The 18,103-nt window shown below is 39.6% G+C and overlaps 1 pseudogene; it reads right to left on the reverse strand.

Annotated features, from left to right (window-relative positions):
* Positions 1-10,966: 10,966 nt before the first annotated feature.
* On the reverse strand, positions 10,967-12,144 carry LOC123813779 (annotated as a pseudogene).
* Positions 12,145-18,103: the final 5,959 nt, after the last annotated feature.

The following is an 18,103-nucleotide window of genomic DNA, read 5'->3' on the forward strand; positions in this document are numbered from 1 at the left end:
TTCTAGTAATTTTCATAAAAAGGTAAATTATGAAATCAGAAAAGAATATTAGAGATTTCCTTGGTTCTGAAATTCCCTTGCTAAGAGCTAACTGAAGTCACTATAAATCTCAGCACCAGCAGTTGTGGAACGTACAAACCTGAAGAGAAAAGTGAACCGGTACTAATTCTACTCTTCTGGTTATTTTCATTTTCAGTGTAATGCAGGAAGGGAGTTCCTTTCTGAAATGTGAGTTTTTCCTTTCCTTTCTTTCTTTCTCTCACTTCTTTTTAAAAGTGTATTTTATTGATTATGCTGTCATAGCTGTCCTAATTTTTCCCCCTTTTTTCCCCTCTGCCCCATCCGTACCCACCTTCCCACCAGGAATTCCCCTACCCCTTAGTTCATGTCCATGGGTCACACATTTAAGTTTTTTGGCTTCTCCATTTCCTATACTATTCTTAACATCACCTTGTCTATTTTGTACCTACCAATTATGCTTCTTAATCCCTGCACCTTTTCCTCTATTCTCCCCATTCCCCCTCCCAGCTGATAAACCTCCAAATGATCTTTATATCTATGATTCTGTTCCTGTTCTGGCTGTTTGCTTAGGGTTTTTTTTTTTGTTTGTTTTTTGTTTTGTTTTCTTGACTTGGTTGTTGATAGTTGTGAAATTGTTGTCCTTTTAATCTTTATAGTTTTGATCTTCTTTTTCTTAAATAAGTCTGTATAATATTTCATATAATAATGGCTTGGTGATGTTGAACTCCTTTAGCTTTATCTTGCCTGGGAAGCACTTTATCTGCCCTTCCATTTTAAATGATAGCTTTGATGGATAGAGTAATCTGGGTTGTAGGTCCTTGCTTTTCATTACTTGAATACTTCTTGCCAGTCCCTCTAGCCTGCAAAGTTTCTTTGAGAAATCAGCTGATAGTCTTATGGGAACTCCTTTGTAGGTAACTCTCTGCTTTTCTCTTACTGCTTTTAAGATTCTCTCTTTATCTTTAACCTTTAGCATTTTAATTATGATGTGTCTTGGTGTGGTCCTCTTTTGGTATGACTTGTTTGAAAGTATGCTTGTCTCTGTGCTTCCTGGACTCGTATGTCTATTTCCTTAGCCAAATTAAAGAAGTTTTGTTTCATTATTTTTTCAAATAAGTTTTCAGTTTCTTGCTCTTGTTCTTCTCCTTCTGGCATCCTTATGATTCAGATGTTGGTATGTTTGGAGATGTCCCAGAGGCTTCTTAAACTATCCTCATTTTTTAAAACTTTTTTCTTCTTGCTGTTCTGATTGAATGCTTATTTCTTCCTTATGTTCCAAATCGTTGATTTGAATCCCAGCTTCCTATCTTCCTCTGATGGTTCCCTGCATATTTTTGTTAATTTCACTTAGTGTAACCTTCATTTCTTCCTCTATGTTGTTGCTGTACTCAGTGAGTTCTTTGAGCATCCTCATCACCAGTGTTTTCAACTCTGCATCTGATAGATTGGTTACCTCCGTTTCAGTTAGTTATTCTTTTGAGGTTTTGTTCTGTTCTTTCATTTGGGCCATATTTCTTTGTCTCCTCAATTTGGCAGTCTCCCTGTGTTTGTTTCTGTGTGTTAGGTATATCTGCTTTGACTCCCTGTCTTAGTAGCATGGCCTATTGTAGAAAAGGCACCTTTAAATTGGATGGGGCATAATCTTAAGTAATTGCTAGGGCAGGACAACCCATTTCACCATTTTGTAGCTTTCTGTGGGGGGATTCTCAGAGAGAGGATAACACCACTGCCTGGCTTCTGAAGGTTTGCCTAGCACCTGCCCTATTTCTATTCACTTTACCCACTCCCTGTATGTGACTGGTACCCTTCCAGCTCTTGCCCTGTTGCTGAACCTCAGTGTGGGGGAGTTTATATACATCCTAAGACCATGAGAGCCCTTTAGGAGAACCAGAGTCTCCTAAAAATTTGGCTTTTTCTTCTGCTGCCCAAACTCCCGCTGGTTTTTACAGCCAGAAGTTATGGGGATTTATCTTCCCTACATTGGAACCCTAGCTTATGCAGCCTGGCCTGGGGCTGAGATCACTTGCTCCCAAAATATCCCTCCAAAATTATATCAACCACATGTGAATGTAGAGCTGCCCATTCTGCTGCCATGGCTGCAGCCACCACCCCTCCATGCTGTACCACATCTCCTTGCATCTCCACCCATCTTGTCTCTCCACCCCTCCTACCCATCTGGATGAATGTGGTTTCTTTAAATCCTTGGTTGTTGGGCATACATAAAGTTGGATTTTCTAATAGTTCTGGGTGTTATTTGCTTTGAGGTTTCATTGTAATTCTTTCTGTGGTTGGTTAGTGAGGTGAAGCATGTCTACCTATGCCTCCATCTTGACTGCAAGTCTCCCTTTCTCACTTCTTAGTTAACAAAGAAGCAGGCTAGTGGACTTTCGTTGGTTCCAAACATAAACAGATTTGACAGCAAAACACTGATAATTTCAGAGTCTGTGCCCATTTTGTTTATCAGAAATCCTTTGCTTCAAAAATAATAAATGCTTCAATAGCCTGACTACAGAAAAATACTTAATGAAGATTTTGATTTTCATCTTTGGATCTACATAATTCATTTCACAGTGAGATGTGGGCTTAACGTAGGAACTTTTTCTTTTGTTTATGACATTTTCACATCTATAGGTATTTGTAGGCACATGGAGGGTTTTCAAGCAGCTGTTTGTTTCTGAAATTAGTTCAGTACAGACACAGAGCAGTGCCTGAGAATAACTTGTGCTTAAAAAAGTAAAAATTCAAAAGGGTAAGGCTGCTTTATAAATAAAAGCTCCACAATCTCTTTAATGAACTTTAATTTTGCATTTATTAACTGATTTAGGAAATCCAGCCAATAGTTAAAGTAGGGCTTAAATATTTTAAATATTTAATTTCAAGAAAGTCATGTTAGTTTCTTTGAAAATAAACCATGAAATTAATGATTTTGGAAAAGTGTTTCTAATTTGAAATATATGTACACATATACAATTTGAAAAGGAAATATTTTTCTTTAAGAAAAATAGAATTATGTCAATACATATTTGTTTTGCATTTAATAGTGTGAAGTTTAATGCTAGGTGTTGGGTTCTGAGCTCAGCACTTGAAAAGTTTTATAGTCATGTAAATTTCTAATTTACTTTGTAAAAATAATGTCTATCAGTCTAGAGTGGCTTACATTCCTAGACATACTCAAGAAGAAGCACATTTATCTGCCATAAAATTTATTACACTTGTATTTCACATTTCTATGCTATTTTAAATATTAGCATTTATTTTACAATTCATAATATTTTAGAACAGTTATTTTAATTGCCTTAAGGGGAATGATATGGGATAGTAAAGTACTTCTGCAGAGGAAAGTGTCTGCATTTTACAGAAAATAAGCCCGTATTCTTCTCTATCACAGAAGAAATAGCCGATTGAATATTACAGATTATCATGTGCTTTAAATATTGTGCTGGCCAAAAAGTCCGTATGTTTTTTTCCATAAAATAAAAGATGCATTTTTCATTTTCACCAATAAATTTATTGATTTGGATATTTTGAGGATGTTGACTATGTTTTGAGTATAATGTTGATTGTTTTCAATTAATGCCTTGATTTGATCGCTATCAATGTGAACTGGTCTACCTGATTGTGGAGCATCATCTAGAAAGTAATCTCCAGCCCAAAACTTTGCAAAACTCCTTTGACACATTCGACAGTCACAGCCCCTTCTCCATACACTGCACAAATTTTTATTTTTTCATTTCAGTTGCGTTTTTACCTTTCTTGAGGTAATAAAGCATAATATGCTGAAAATGTGTATTTTCTTCCATCTTCAATATTACAATAGCTACACAAAAATTCACCAATTTTGATTAAGTTTTTTTGAATGCACTCTTATATGACAGCTGTCACAATACAATGTAGTAAAATTGTTTGGAATGAAATTACAGACAACTAAATGCTATCAAAGCTATCTTACAGAAAAAAAAAGAACTTTTTGGCCAACATGATGTAAACATTTTTGTAAGGTATATATTAGTTATAATCCTATGTTCCTAAATTATTTGATGAAAATCACAAGAATTTTTCACATTGAAAGCACATCCACTTTGTAGTCAGCTGGTCTGTATTTACTTCTACCACCAGTTCATATTTGTGAAAATAGTTCTTTAAAATGTATTGTTGAGTCTTCCAAATAGGGTACCTCATGTTCCTTTCAAGCTCAGAGCATGTCTTTCCTTAGGTCAGACCCACCGTTTAAAGCTGGCACTACATTTAGCAACTTATTAACCCTTTGGAAGAAGAGAAATTTGAGAAAGTTGAACTTTCAATTTGAGTCATAACTGACAATTCTTCCTTGTGAACTTCTAATTTTATATAAAATGCTTTTAACATGGTTTTAATTAGGCAACACTTAAGAGTAACACTTAGCAAGGGATCTGGAGATAGTTCCTTATCTTCCTACCCTACCCTCTGTCAACTGAGAGTTGAATTTATACCTTCAGCAACTTCTTTGTCTCACTCTATTTTTGATTTTTGATTTTCTTGAAAGTATGAAATGAAATCTATAAATGGCCACTGCGACAGGTTTCTTGGCAAATTGAAGAAACCCTGTAGTAATGCAATAAATGTTGGTACTTTGCTCTTGTACTGTCATGTATTATTATCTCAACTGACTTGAGGTACATGGGTATACAGGCTGGATATGGCTTCTTTGTTTTCTCTAGCTGATACGATCTTGCAGTGCAGCAAGGGGAAACAGAAGCAAACAAACTCAAGAAGCTAAATTCAATTAATCTAACAAATTCAGTCTTACAAATTCAGCCTCTTCAGGTATTTGTCTCATTTGAATAATACAGCATCATAGATTTCTGTCTCTTCCCTGTCTCTCTCCAAGGTGATGAGTATGTCATGGAGAGCTATGTGCACCGAAGAAGGCAGTACGCATCTCTAATGTAAACTAATCATATCTGCAAAACTTTGCCTGGTTTTCTGGATTCTTTGATCTCGGCAATGATGGCCTTGCCTGGTGTCTGTGCCCTGCTAGCATCCTGTGACTGTAGTAGGGAGCTTCTGCCTGGGGAGTTATTTCTCAGATTGGTCAGGGGTCCTGTCTTGCTTACTTGGCTTTTACCTCAGTCTCCTCTGAAGTCTGGCTATAACTTCTCTTTACTGGTAATTTGCTCCTTAACCTTGGTCTCTCCTACAGACATCAGATAAATGTTCAGTTATATTTCATTGCAGTTATCTCCTCCCACATGAGCCTGCAAATATGTTTTGTATCAAATGGGAGTCTAGGAAAACCAGGGGAGGAGATGTCAGGAGTTCATATCCCCAACCCTGCATTGTTTAAGTGATATGCCTCAAAATGGCTTTCTTTGTAGTTCCAAGAGGAAAACAACACAAAACTCCTCTATTACATGGCTTTATTCTCAATATATCTCACATGGAACCCCTCTCTATGACTGCACTGTAGAGAAAAGGTTTTTTTTCTTTTTTAAATCTATTTCTCATCAACTTCCTTATCTTCATCCCATAATCGCCAAGGAAACAAGGATTGGGCTTTACCCTTCCTCCTTCTGTCTGCTCAGAAAAATAGCTTATGTCACATGGTGGCAGCTCACCTTTCTTTAATTCAATAATAGCAGATGGGCATGGGTATTTCAAAAAGATTTTTCCTGCTATACTTAAGTGAGGCTTCGGAAACAAAATGGGGTACATCTGCTCTGCTAGTGACTCATTTAAGAGCTCACCTTCCTTTTCTGGTTCTTGCTTACAAAAAAAATGAAGATGATGTTTTAGCTTTTCCTCAGCTCTCCTTAAAAAGTCTGGAAACCACACAAAGTGAGTTTGTTATATCTGAGCAACCCACACCACATGGTTATCAGAGTCTTAATTTAGCTTTTCCTTTATGCTGAATGGGGCTGACATGCAGCACAGGCACAAATGTGACTAAACCACTTCAGTTTCAGAGTCTGCATCTTTACCCTCCCCCCCTCCTGATGTCCAGCATGAACAAAAGGCCCCAAGCTGAACCGAAGCCACAGCTAGGTGTGAATACTTGGACACAAAACTACAACCCTTAGGCCTTAGAAGATCATTTGGCTTCAACCAAGGAAGCTTAGAGTCTGCTGTAGTGAAATTCCATCAGTAAATCAGGGTCTGGAGCTATTGGAACCCCCTGCCACCCTCCATTTGTTCTTCCCTCCCCTCAGAGCCTACTCATCCTAGTGTGCTCAATCCTGACTTCCTTTGGGACACTAGGAAGCAGGGGTTGGGGCAATTTTCCCTCATTTAGTGGGATAATATTGGGGGAGTGCAGTCTCCACGGAGAGGTTGACTGGGAGCCTTCCCCATGTTCTTCACATAGTCAGCAAAGCAAGGATTACTACCTCTGTCTCCTCCTGCCAAATGGGACTTGGGGAAAACAAACTTTTCAGGTGGCCTGATGGATCATAGCTCTAATTTTGGAGGAGACTGGCTCACCGTGGTACAGCAGCCCCTCTTTAGCAGGAGGAAGAGCAGCAGCTTGCTGAAGTTAAGGGGCTCCCACTACCTCTCCCTACAGAAGCTGATGAATTGGACACCATAGCTGAATTGCTGGAGTGGAGAAAGAGTGAGCGTAGAAAGTGTACAAAATACACTTAGGGACAGGGCTGTCCCAATAGTCAGTGTACTTATTGACACGTCAGGGCCTATGAACATTAAACACATGGGTGCTTCCTGGGAACAGAGAAAACATCTAATCTCTGATCAGTTACCCGCTGGAGGACCTGGGCAAGCACCATGGTGATTAGTTGGTGGTGACTGTCTGCTTTAGGGAAAGGAGCCAGGAGTTTGGCGTGTACAGCTGGTACTGCAGTAATTACGTGAACTCAGTGACAGCACTGAGAGGTATATGAGAGGTAAGCCCCAGACTGAGCAGTTCAGTAAGGTAGTTTCAGTGCAGCCCTGGACTCCCTTCAGCTGAGTCCAGTGCTGTCTCTCAGCACTGTCTTCTCAGTGAACTGCCGGACACTATGAGGCGTGGCTCTCCAGCAGTGACTGGTGTTATCTGCTAAAGGGCATGAAGAGGAAACCTGGAATGTGTGAGTCTTATGTAAAACAAGAGGACCTCTGTAGTAGTTTCTCAGGATTACTGTAACAAAGTACCACAACACAGGATGGCTTAAAATAACAGAAATGTATTCTCTCAGATTCCTAGGGACTAGAAGTCTGAAATTAAGTTGTCAGCAGGACTGCACTCCCTTTGAAGTTGCTAAGGAAGAATCCTTCTTTGCCTTTTCTTACTTTGCAGTGGTTGCCAGCAATCTTTGGCATTTCTTGACATATAGAGGCATCACTCCAATTTTTTTCTCCGTGTCACATATGTGTGTGTCTCCCTTATATGTCTGTGTTTTCACATGGCCTTCTGTATGATAAGGACACCAGTCATTGGACTTAAGGCCCACCTTTATCCAGCGTGACCTCATGCTAACTGACCACAGTTATAAAGACCTTATTTCCAAATACGATCACATTCTGAGGTTCTGGTTGGACATGAATTTTGGGGTGAGGCACTATTCAACCCAATACAACCTCCATCTCCTTATACAGACAATTATTTTGTAATTTTTAAAGACTTTCAGTCATGTCTATCCTCTCTCTTATAAAATTCTTACTTGTGACCAAAAGAGAAATATACAATCTGTGTGACCAACAGTGTATGGCTTCCTTACACTTCTTGTTTCTCAGTGGCTTCTTTTATAGTTACACTGTTTGCTCTCTCAGTTCCTTTAAGTCACTGCCCAAATTTTCCCTTCCTATGAAATGTCCCTTGATCCTCCAAAATGGAATAAAAAACACCCCTTACTATTTATCCTCCTTCTTCCTTGTTTTCCCCCATAGTTCTCAGTCCCATCTGACATATTGCACTTTTATTTTTTAAATAAATTTTCCCCCTACTGCTCTAGGTGGGAATTTCATAAACAGAGATGTTTTCTTTTCTGACTCTCCATCTTTAATATCCAAAGCAGTGACTGACATATAGTAGAAACTCAGTAAATCTACTGAAGGCATTTGTGTGTTGAGAAAAAGACACATGATGTGTTGGGAGGCATGCTTACCAACACCTGCATGAAACCTGCTTAGAAAAGCAGAGAATGAAACTATCACGAAACTGGCAACCAGCAAGGCAAGATGAGCTATGAGGGTGGGTAGAGAGAGAGGGTCTTTATGGCAATGAATCTTGTCTTTAAAGTCTGCTTCCAGCACCTTATTTTCTTCTGGGCACACTAGCTGATAAACTGTTTTGGTTTTGAATCCTGAAACTCAGTGGTTACCAGTACACTCTCACCGCTTGAGAGTGAAGCCACCATTTCAGCCCCATGACGTTTTGTTTCGGTGCTGAACGAGCCACCAGAAACTTTGTTTTACAGTCACCCACTCGAGGCATAAAAAAGGGATGCAGAATCTGATCTGAAATAATAGAGAAATAATGTTCAAAGTCTCACCATGTCACAGATTCAGCCTCAGAGACCTAAGGAATTCACTTTCAGAATGATCCTCTATACTTCACTGGTACCCAAGAAATGCAGAGAGACGGCTGAGCATATGGTCCTCCCCAAGTTTTGTGTCTATGGGAAGCACCAGGGACAACAGCCTGAATGTGACCCACAAACTTTTCTGAACATTTTGAGGAGAAAAAAGGGAGAGCCCAGTTGAAGCATGAAGGGCATAATGAGGAAGGCTGCAAAAATCCATTTTCAAATGTCACCCAGTGCTGAGAAGCACCTGAACTCTCAGTCACGCTCTTCCCCACCAGCCGTGAAGCCTTGCACTGGACCTGAGGCAGATTCTATGTGTTTCATGCCCTGAAGGGCACGGGGCTGCCAAGTTCCTCCTTCTGTCTTTGTGCCCTGAGATTTTCACAGAACTTTTTCTTATCTTTCAAAGATTGCTCTGATGCAAATAAATGTGACTTTAACCAAATTGGGGGAATTTTCACAAGCCATACAAAGAAAAATAAAATCAGTGGGAAGAAGCATTTCAGACATCGACTTTGCAATGCTATGAGTGATATAAACATAAAATCCTTATTGCTATAGTACTTTCCTGCTGTTTTGAACAAATATTTCTTGATAATAAATGACAACACAAAAATTAAAGGGTCATTTTCAAAATGGTGTTTAATTGGCATCATTTTCTATTAGCATTTGTTTGCTACCCAAGGAGCTGATTGAAGCAATATGAGTCAAAAAGGACATGCATGTATAGTTGTAGTTATTAGGGACATGGGAAAGCAAAGGTGGGCCTCCCCATAACGCCATCTCTAGTGTCTTGGGAAGAATGTAAGAAGTCCATTATCGTTTCTTCAAAAGTAATTTTAAAATGCAAATACAGGTGCTAACAAATTCTTGTCTCTGTAAGAGTGTCAGTTTTCTTGCCCCACATGCATCTATTTTTCATAAAGGATGAAATGTGGGCAGAGGTTTACTTGTCAACAGTCACCACAATGGACTCAGACTCGACTTGGACCTAAATTCTCCCTAAAAGCAGCGACGTAGAAAATAATGAGGGCTGAGTTATTTCTGGAATGTAAAACTTGAAATTGCCAAAATTTACTCGAGTTCCTTGAAGGTAGAGAATTCAGAGCATTTTTAAAAAAGCAGTATGTAACGCTCTTATTATTCTGTGAAAGGTAACAAAATAAACAACTCTTTTTTAATGTTATGAACCCATATTATTGCTTATGTATAAATGCTATACTCCATAGCTGAAATTAATTAGGTGGGTAAGTCCAGCAATGTGCTCCTCTGACTGTTAAAAAACAACAAAATAAGAAACACTTATCCAAGAGTGGACTGTTCTCCTGTGTTGTTTGTCCTGAAAGATTTGGTCGACTGAGGGAGGACATCACTGTGTTTGCACATGTGCTTTAGACCCAGTTTTCAAAATAATTTTCACCCCTCAAAAACCATAAATATGCAAAGATGCATCCTTCATAGAAGTCAAGTGCAAATCAATCAGAGCTAATTTCAAATACAGAAAAAGTATGGCCCAGAACAGAAGCCACAATGTGGTTTTCTGTACCACATGTGCCAGCATGGAGTTTGTTACTCAGACTTTACAAGCATCTCTTTGCCTAGTCTAGTCAGTCCTGCTCCAAGAACAATACAGGAAGTGATCAATAACACTAATACTAATGCTAATGCTAATACTAATACTAACCAGGTCCATTTGGCACTATGGTACTAATGGGAAAAATAAAACAGGGAGCTTCCACTGGTCCCAGTCCTAGAATGTTCCCACTGAAAGAGCTACTCTCTTTCTAAAAGAACTGGAGTAAAATGGGGAAGGGGGTGTAGATTTAGAGGACAACAAAATGTCAGACTCCGTGTGTGACCCTCTGCAGATCCCAGGCTCAAGGCCCTGTCCTGCCCAGACCCTGCCTGGCTTCCACATGGCCTTGAGATCTTGAATGCGCTGCTGAGTGTTGCCCTGCTGGATCTGCCGCAGCATCTTGAACTTGTCTCAGCCTGGTTTCGTGTTCTCATTGTGGATGCTGTCATTGTGGGTCCTCTTGTTCTCGTTTCTCACCTGGTGCAGCTCACTGGACAGAATCATCAGCTGCCGCTGCACTCACTCTTTTTCTTTTCAGCCTTGGTGGTCTGCTTCTCCTCACTGTGGTGGTTCAGGATGTCCTCGCTGGACAGCTTGGCTCTGTAGCCAGTGTACTCTTGCCTTCCTATAGCAGGTTCTCCTGGACATGGTAGCCCACTGCCTCTTACATGTGGGGGTCTAGGGTGATGGAAGTGGGAGGCTGTCATTGCCACATGCAGCTCCTCCTTGGTCTTCACCAGGTGATCCAGGGCTTCCTTAGCCCTTTACTGCCACTCCTTGACCTAAATGTCCTTGCGCCTGTGCATGTTTGACAGTAGGGGGGACACTTCATCAGATCCATCACCTGCCTCTTGAGCTTCTCCTTGGCTTGCAGCTAGGCTGTGTGTGCCGCCCCCAGGTGGTCAGCCTCTTCCTGCGCATGCTTCCTCTCCTCCTCCAGCTGCAGGGCCCTCTGTAGCTGGTTGGGGAGCTCTTTCTCAGCCTTGTTGTTTTCTGTTTGTAGTCCTGGAGGCTGGGCATCAGCTCCTCCTTCTCTTGCATCATCTGCTCTTTCTCTGTCTTCACGGTTTCTCTCTTACTTTTGGTTCCCCTCTTCCTTTCTGTTTCCAGCTGCTGCTACTCCTGCTGCATCTGGTGCTTCTCCTCTCAGACCTGGGCCTCATCTGCTGCACCTCAATGGTGTCAAGCTTCCTACGGCATAGGAACAGCTTGTGGTTCCCCAGGCAGAGCTGCAGGACTCACTTGTTAATGCAGAGGCGAAAGACATAGAAGATGAAGTCAGGTGCCTTCTTTTGCCATTGAAAGAGATGTTCCTGATTTCATTCCATGAAAGCTAATCTCTGGAGCCAACTTACCATTTTTCTCATGAGTATTTAGTTCAAGGACATCCACTTTAAACTAAAGGTTTATTCCTTTCTTATTTTTTAATCTCAAAATAGTTATTTTCGTACATTTCCAGGCCTGGAGCAATTTTCAGATACTCCAACTGAGCACTATCTTCAAGCATCCTGCGGTGCTCAGCATGCCAGTCCTGAATCCGGTCCTCCTGCTGATCCCTGGTAGCGGGCTTGTGCTGGTCCAAGACTCTTTGGGGGATCAGCTGCTCCAAGCTGAGGCACCTGGACTTGTGCATTTCTTTGTTATAGCCTCCAAGTTGGCTTGCACTGCGTGGGAGCTGAGGAACACCATGGTCTCAGGAGAGCGGTAAATCTCTTATCTAAGAATGCCCTCCTCCCCTTGGAGGAAGAAAAGCTTCTGCTTGATGTCCTGGATGAGCTACTCAGATACATCTTCAGGGTAGAACTGGGCCCTGATCTTGAGCTGGAGAGGATCCTCCTTTCTGATCTCCTGGGCCAACATTTTACAATCTAGCTGCAGCCAAGTAGGAAATTCTTTATTATCTACACATACTGGAGGTCAAAGAAGCACACTTTTCAAAGGTCGATAGTCTCAACCACTTGATCAAAAAGTTGTTTTTCTATTGCATTTGGCTGGATGACGAACTCTAGCTCCGCTCATGGTGATAACTCAGACATTGATTGATTTTGGCATTTTCGGCTCCTGGTGGGTTTCCCTCAATCCTCTGGAAATGCAGTTTGCCAGCAGCCACCGAGATGGCTCTCTGGACTGCCACACTGCAGAGGACTGCTATGCTCCAGTGGTCGGTTGGTCTGTGCTGTGTGCCCGCAGTCCACGCTCTGGAGCCCTTTTTTTGAACTCTTCCCTAGCGATGATGATGCTTGGTCTTTTATTCTGCTTTAACATTAAACCCAAGTCTATTCCCACTGACCTCTAATTTAATTTGCATGTCACAAATTTACTTTAGTTTTTACTTTCAGTCTATTTTCAAGAAGCCAACTGTACTATATGTACATTTTTCTCCCTGGAGTTAACTTGGAAATGGCAGAACATGGAATGCTGTGAGGTGTTTCAATAGTGCTCAAATGTCTCGACTTATTCCTCTGATTCTGCTTATTTTAAAAATACTGAACATATTTGTTTATGTAAATAATATTGACATTTATAAGCAACATTTCCAAAGAAGCAGGACAGAAAATTTGATAGAGATTGCACATAATAAATGTATATTTACATTCAACTATTAGTGCCTAATTCTTGTAGAGCTGCTATGATCTTATTGATTGCAACAATATTTTAGAACCATAGTTCTTGTGTCCATGTTTAATGTATTCATTTCTTTACAGTGTCAAAAAGCTGCTCTCTAACTAAAGAGGCGAACTTATCACTTGACTTTTACTTATGTATACAATATTCATCTTTTCTAAATAATGTTTCATTAATACTTAGCATATTTCAGGTAATCATCCAGGAAAGGAGGTATACAAGAAATTGATGAAGTTTGAATTTAGGTGCTTAAGTCTTATTTTCTGTGTTCAGTCACTGGCCCCTTTTCAACCCACTGCACCCTTCTGCCCTCCAACACACACATTCCAGGATCATAAGCTTTTTCTGTATTTTCTCCTTTATCGTTTCCATTTATTTCCCCTACTGAATCCTACTTCTGTGAAATTATAGGAACCTTAATGTGTATAGGGTGTACAACAGCATTTGCCAAACTCTGTCATGAGTTTGAAAGATGTTAAGTAGGCATGTTCCAGGAACACAGTATTGCATACCCGAAAATGCTTGGGGAGGATACAGTCTAAATCCTTCCTTTGAAATTGCAAAATGCAAGTTGCCGTGTGACAGTTTCTGACGGTGAGACAAGAAACTTACTTAATTTTGTTTTACAGTTAAATAAGCCAACTCGTTTGTTAAAGGGAAGACCAATCTGGCTGTATCTATTACTATCCTTAAATAGATATATCTCTTAACAACAGCTTAAGATGAGCTAACTTTTGTCAAAAAGGAAAGATGTTATATCTCTGAAATCTGAGCATATAGATAGCCTTCTAAGTCCTTCTAAGTAAAGCTGTCGTACATAGACTCACACTAAGGCCAGAAATGTTTCCTCTAGCATGGGTGTGTGTGTGTGTAATTAGCACAGGCAACTCTGTTTTTAGAGACGTGATAGGGGCCAGGTCATAAAATAGCAATAAAACCCAAAAAACAAATCAACTGAAAAAATCTAAACTTATAAGGAGTTCAAGATTTATTGTATCCATATTGGGAAGCCACCAGCAGCTTTGAAAGAAGAAAGTTCGTGAAAAGATCTGTGTTGTCAAAGATAATTGAGGCAGCAAGGTAGAGGTGAGGTGGAAAAGAAATGTGACTCAGCCAGCCCATGGTAGGGTGTCATAGTAATCCCAGTGGGGATGTACAGGTCCTGAGCTGAGATCACAACCAGGGAAAGGGATGGAGAAACACATTTAAAGATGATTTAGCACAAGGGAAAAAAAGGGAACAGTAATGTGCCATGTTGACATTTTGTATCATGGGCTGACAATGGTAATGTAATTAACTGAAATGGAGAATAAAGAAGAAAAATTTAGGATGATGGAAGGGCAGGCATATAAGTTTGGTTTTGGTCCTATGGGAGTAATGAGAACAAGCCATTTTAAACAAAGCTATTCTTGGTAGAGTTGCCTAGGGGTGGAAGGGGCAGCAAGATATTCTCTGTAGGTGGCTTGCAGTGCCCACGTATTGCCAGTGGGCCCAGTGCCTCTGTCTCTTTTCTTGTTAACTGACTAGTGACCACTCTGACATTTTCCATGGTTTTGCATCCCAGGGTTCTGTTTACCTGTCAAAAATTTCTTTCAATCACTGTGAGTGAAAGGCAAGGACAAAATGATTTAAGGGGAAAAAAGCTGGCAAAAAAACTACCACAACTTTTGTCCATAAATAAAAGTAATAAGGCATTGGTGCAGTTAAAAATTACATTATACCTTTGAAAACGGGTTTAATTTTTAAGGTTGAAGTTATCAACTCTTTGTAAACCAGGTGATTGTTAATAAGACATTTAAGTGTCAACTTCTGTGAATGTCACCCCCGAGACAGAGATCGTGAACACAGATCTGTTCATGTAGCTAGAGTAGGAGGCTGCCCATTCGGTGTAATGTGAAGAAGTAATTAAAAGACTCTGAAATACATATACCTTTTGCTTGCTTCAGTAGCAGAATCACTGAGCCTGCCTTTAGGTGGAGGGTGTCAGGAATAAAATTGCTCCCACGAAGGCATAAATAAAATGAGCTTTACTATTTATTGTGCCAAGGACTTTCTGACTTTGAATAAGTCAATTAATTTTTGAAGTTCATTAACTTCATCTTAAAAATGGTATAATAGCTACCTTGCTTTTATTATAATGCTATTTTAAGTATCGACTGACATTATACGTATTTTATAGTCCATAAAAGGATAAACCTAAGCCCAGGATTAGTATTTTGAGTTGAAGCACAGTTGTTCATTAGATATGGACTAGGACATTTTAAAGAGATAACGCCACTATTCAAATTAATTTAAGAGAGTAGCTGATAAGGCCAATGAATAATTTATATAGAGAGGTGGGTTAAACTCCTGAGGCAGGGGGCTAACATGAACGTTTGACTTCTGGGAAGAAGAGCATTTTTAGAGTCCGAACAGACACATGGTAGGAAATAGAGGTCACTGAATCAGGCTTTCCATATAATTTAGCACAGGGATAATCTTGTTGAAATTAATATTCATTCAAGATTTGATATTTTAAGTTCTGAACAATAGGTAATTTATTCAATAGTAAGTGAGGATGAATTACCTAGGACAATGCATTCAGATAGTACTGTAGGAAAATCAAGGACACTTTTTCAGGTAATTGTTAGACCATCTCCTTTCCATTGCCCCCTCCCACTGCCACCCTCAATATATGCACACATATACACGCACACACATGCACACCATATTCATATACCACCACACCATCCCCCCCATCCTGGTGTGTCTTTGCCTCTCCTAACCTCCACTTACATAATATGCAGTGATGCTGCAGGACTCAATTCAGGTATCATCTCCACCTTCCTAGACCCACACGGTGGACTAACTAATTTTTTTTTGTCCTCCTCCACCCTGTGCAAAATTTTATCACGGTACTGATTCTATTGTATAGTTATAGATAGCATCACAAAATGCACACACAGTTAGTTCAAATTTGCCTCCCTCTGAGGACTGTGAGCTCTTTGAATATAGGATCATAAAGAAATAATCTTTATTTCCATTGTATCTAGCACAGTGTTTCATATACAGGGTCTGGCAGAAGTAACGCCTGCTTAAGTGTGGTTGGTAGGGTAATAATATGTAATCATTTATAATTTCAGCTTGAACATGTCACTTAAAATGCCATGTGGTGTGCTTGAGTGTGATATTGTTATGTTACAGAATTGCATGCTAATGTTTTTGTAATAAAATTTTTTTGTAATAAAAGGGGGTGTTGTGTGTGCTGGACCCTGTATTTAAAGATGCCCAACAGATTTTCAGATTCAACTGAATGTGAGGTTTTTAGGGAAGTGAATGATGCAATGAAAACTAGTTGGTGAACTTTTAAAATGTGTGGTGGAGTGGTTGTAGTGGCAGTGTGTGGAAAGTTTATTTACTAGGTTTTAGGATTCATGAATTCATTCTTTTTCTTATTTTCTGAAACCATCCAATATTTGGATATTCTACATAGTTTAAGGAAAGAGATAAATCTGACATAGGACTAATAGGGCAAAATGGAAGGCATCCACCTGAATGTAAGGCACAAAAGAAAAACTGTTCAGAAGGGAATGGCAGAATCACACAGTGCAGGTTTTTACTTTAAACTGCCCGTTTCTCTTTGCTCTACCATTTCCTAATGTGCAGCTTTAAGAAAGTTACTTAACCATCTGTGCCTCAGTTTGCTCATCAGAAAAATAGCACTGCATATGTTACTGCTTTGTTGTAAACATTAGGTGAGTTGGTCTCCAACAAAATTACTTCTGGTTATTGCTGTTTGGAAATTTTTAAATTATTGCCATGCACCAGTGGGACTGTCAACGGGCATCAATGCATTCCCAGGCTTTTGATGTGTTTTCACCAATTATTTTAATGACAATACTAATGAATTTATTGCTTTTCTGGCAACCTTGCCAACACTTGCCTTTTACTAATATAAATGAAAAATAGCATTTCATGTTTTCAAAAATGAGTAGAGATGTAGTTGTTGTAGCTGAGCATTCTTTCTCATACTCTCTATTTGTATTCCTCTTGTGTGAATCATTTGTGGGTTTTTGTGTTTTTTTTACCTCCTTTGGCAGAATGTGATCTGAATGTAAACAGAGGATTCCAATTACTTATTTGTCATTGCATAATAAATGTTAAGCATTTCTTCTTTCTAAAAAAATTTCTCCCCTCGGTTTGCAATGCTATCAATACTCTTCTGTATGTCCTGTAGCCTCTGTGGGCTCTACTATCTGAACTTCCTTTGCTGGCTCACCTGTGACTGGCTTTTAAATATTGGTGCTTTATATTCTCCTCGCATTGAACAGGCAGGCCCATGTACCGTCTATAGGCTGACAACTTGCACATTTATGTTTCTAGCCCACACTTCTTCTCTAACTCCAGGTTTGTTTACTCCCATCCCAGTCTCGGAGGTCACAACAGCAACCAGCCTCAATGTGTCCTAATGCACTCTTGTTCATGTAGGATATTTAAGATCCCAAATAATTAGTACTGCCAGTATTCATGTTATACAAGCATGGAAATTTAAGGTCATTTTGATATTTCTTTCTGTCATCCGGAGTGATCATTGCCTTTTCAAATTTTGCTTTCTTTGTATCAAATCAGTCCCATTTGCATCTCTGATATCAATCAAACTCAAGAACCCACTGTCTTGTCTAAACGACTGTAAAAGATTCTTGAGAGATCTCCCAGCCTCGTACATTGTAACCACAGCAATGCTTTTAACATTCAAATTTAACATGCAAATTTTGCTGCTTAAAACTGTTCATGACATCTTACAGGCATTAGAATTAAGATGAGAGTCCTGAATATAGTCTACCAAACCCTGTGTTATCTGTCTTGCCTGCTCCCCGTTCTCACTCAGCACCTTCATTCCAATTGCTCTCTGTCCTATCAGCCCATCATACCACGCTCCTTCCCATCTCAGGGTGTCAGCACAGGCTATTTTTTTCTGCACCATTTCCCTTTATCTGTCACTTTACCCTTTATCAGATAAGTTCAGTCAGTTCAGAAGTAATTTACATAGGAGGTAATCTTTTAAGTCATCACTAGATAAAGGTCCCCCTACTAATTCTACTCACTGTAACCTGAACGTCCCCTTCATAACAGTTATCACTCGCATAATCAAATATTTAATGAAGTAATTAGTTACATGATTGACTCCTCCCGTGGACTGTAAACCCACAACAGCAAGGCTCCTATGGAAAAGAAACAATAAGTATTGATGATTAGAAAACATACTTCTTGGTCTAATTACTTATACTTTTTAAACTTCATCTTTTGTGTTTTTAAAATGCAAATTTCCCTTCTGAGTACCTCACAAGGTTGCTGTAAAGATTATATATGACAGTGATATAAATATTTTTCCAACTTTATTCAGATA

Source organism: Phyllostomus hastatus, unplaced genomic scaffold (assembly GCF_019186645.2).
Source record: "Phyllostomus hastatus isolate PE091 unplaced genomic scaffold, TTU_PhHast_1.1 phas_contig_1, whole genome shotgun sequence".
NCBI lineage: Eukaryota > Metazoa > Chordata > Mammalia > Chiroptera > Phyllostomidae > Phyllostomus > Phyllostomus hastatus.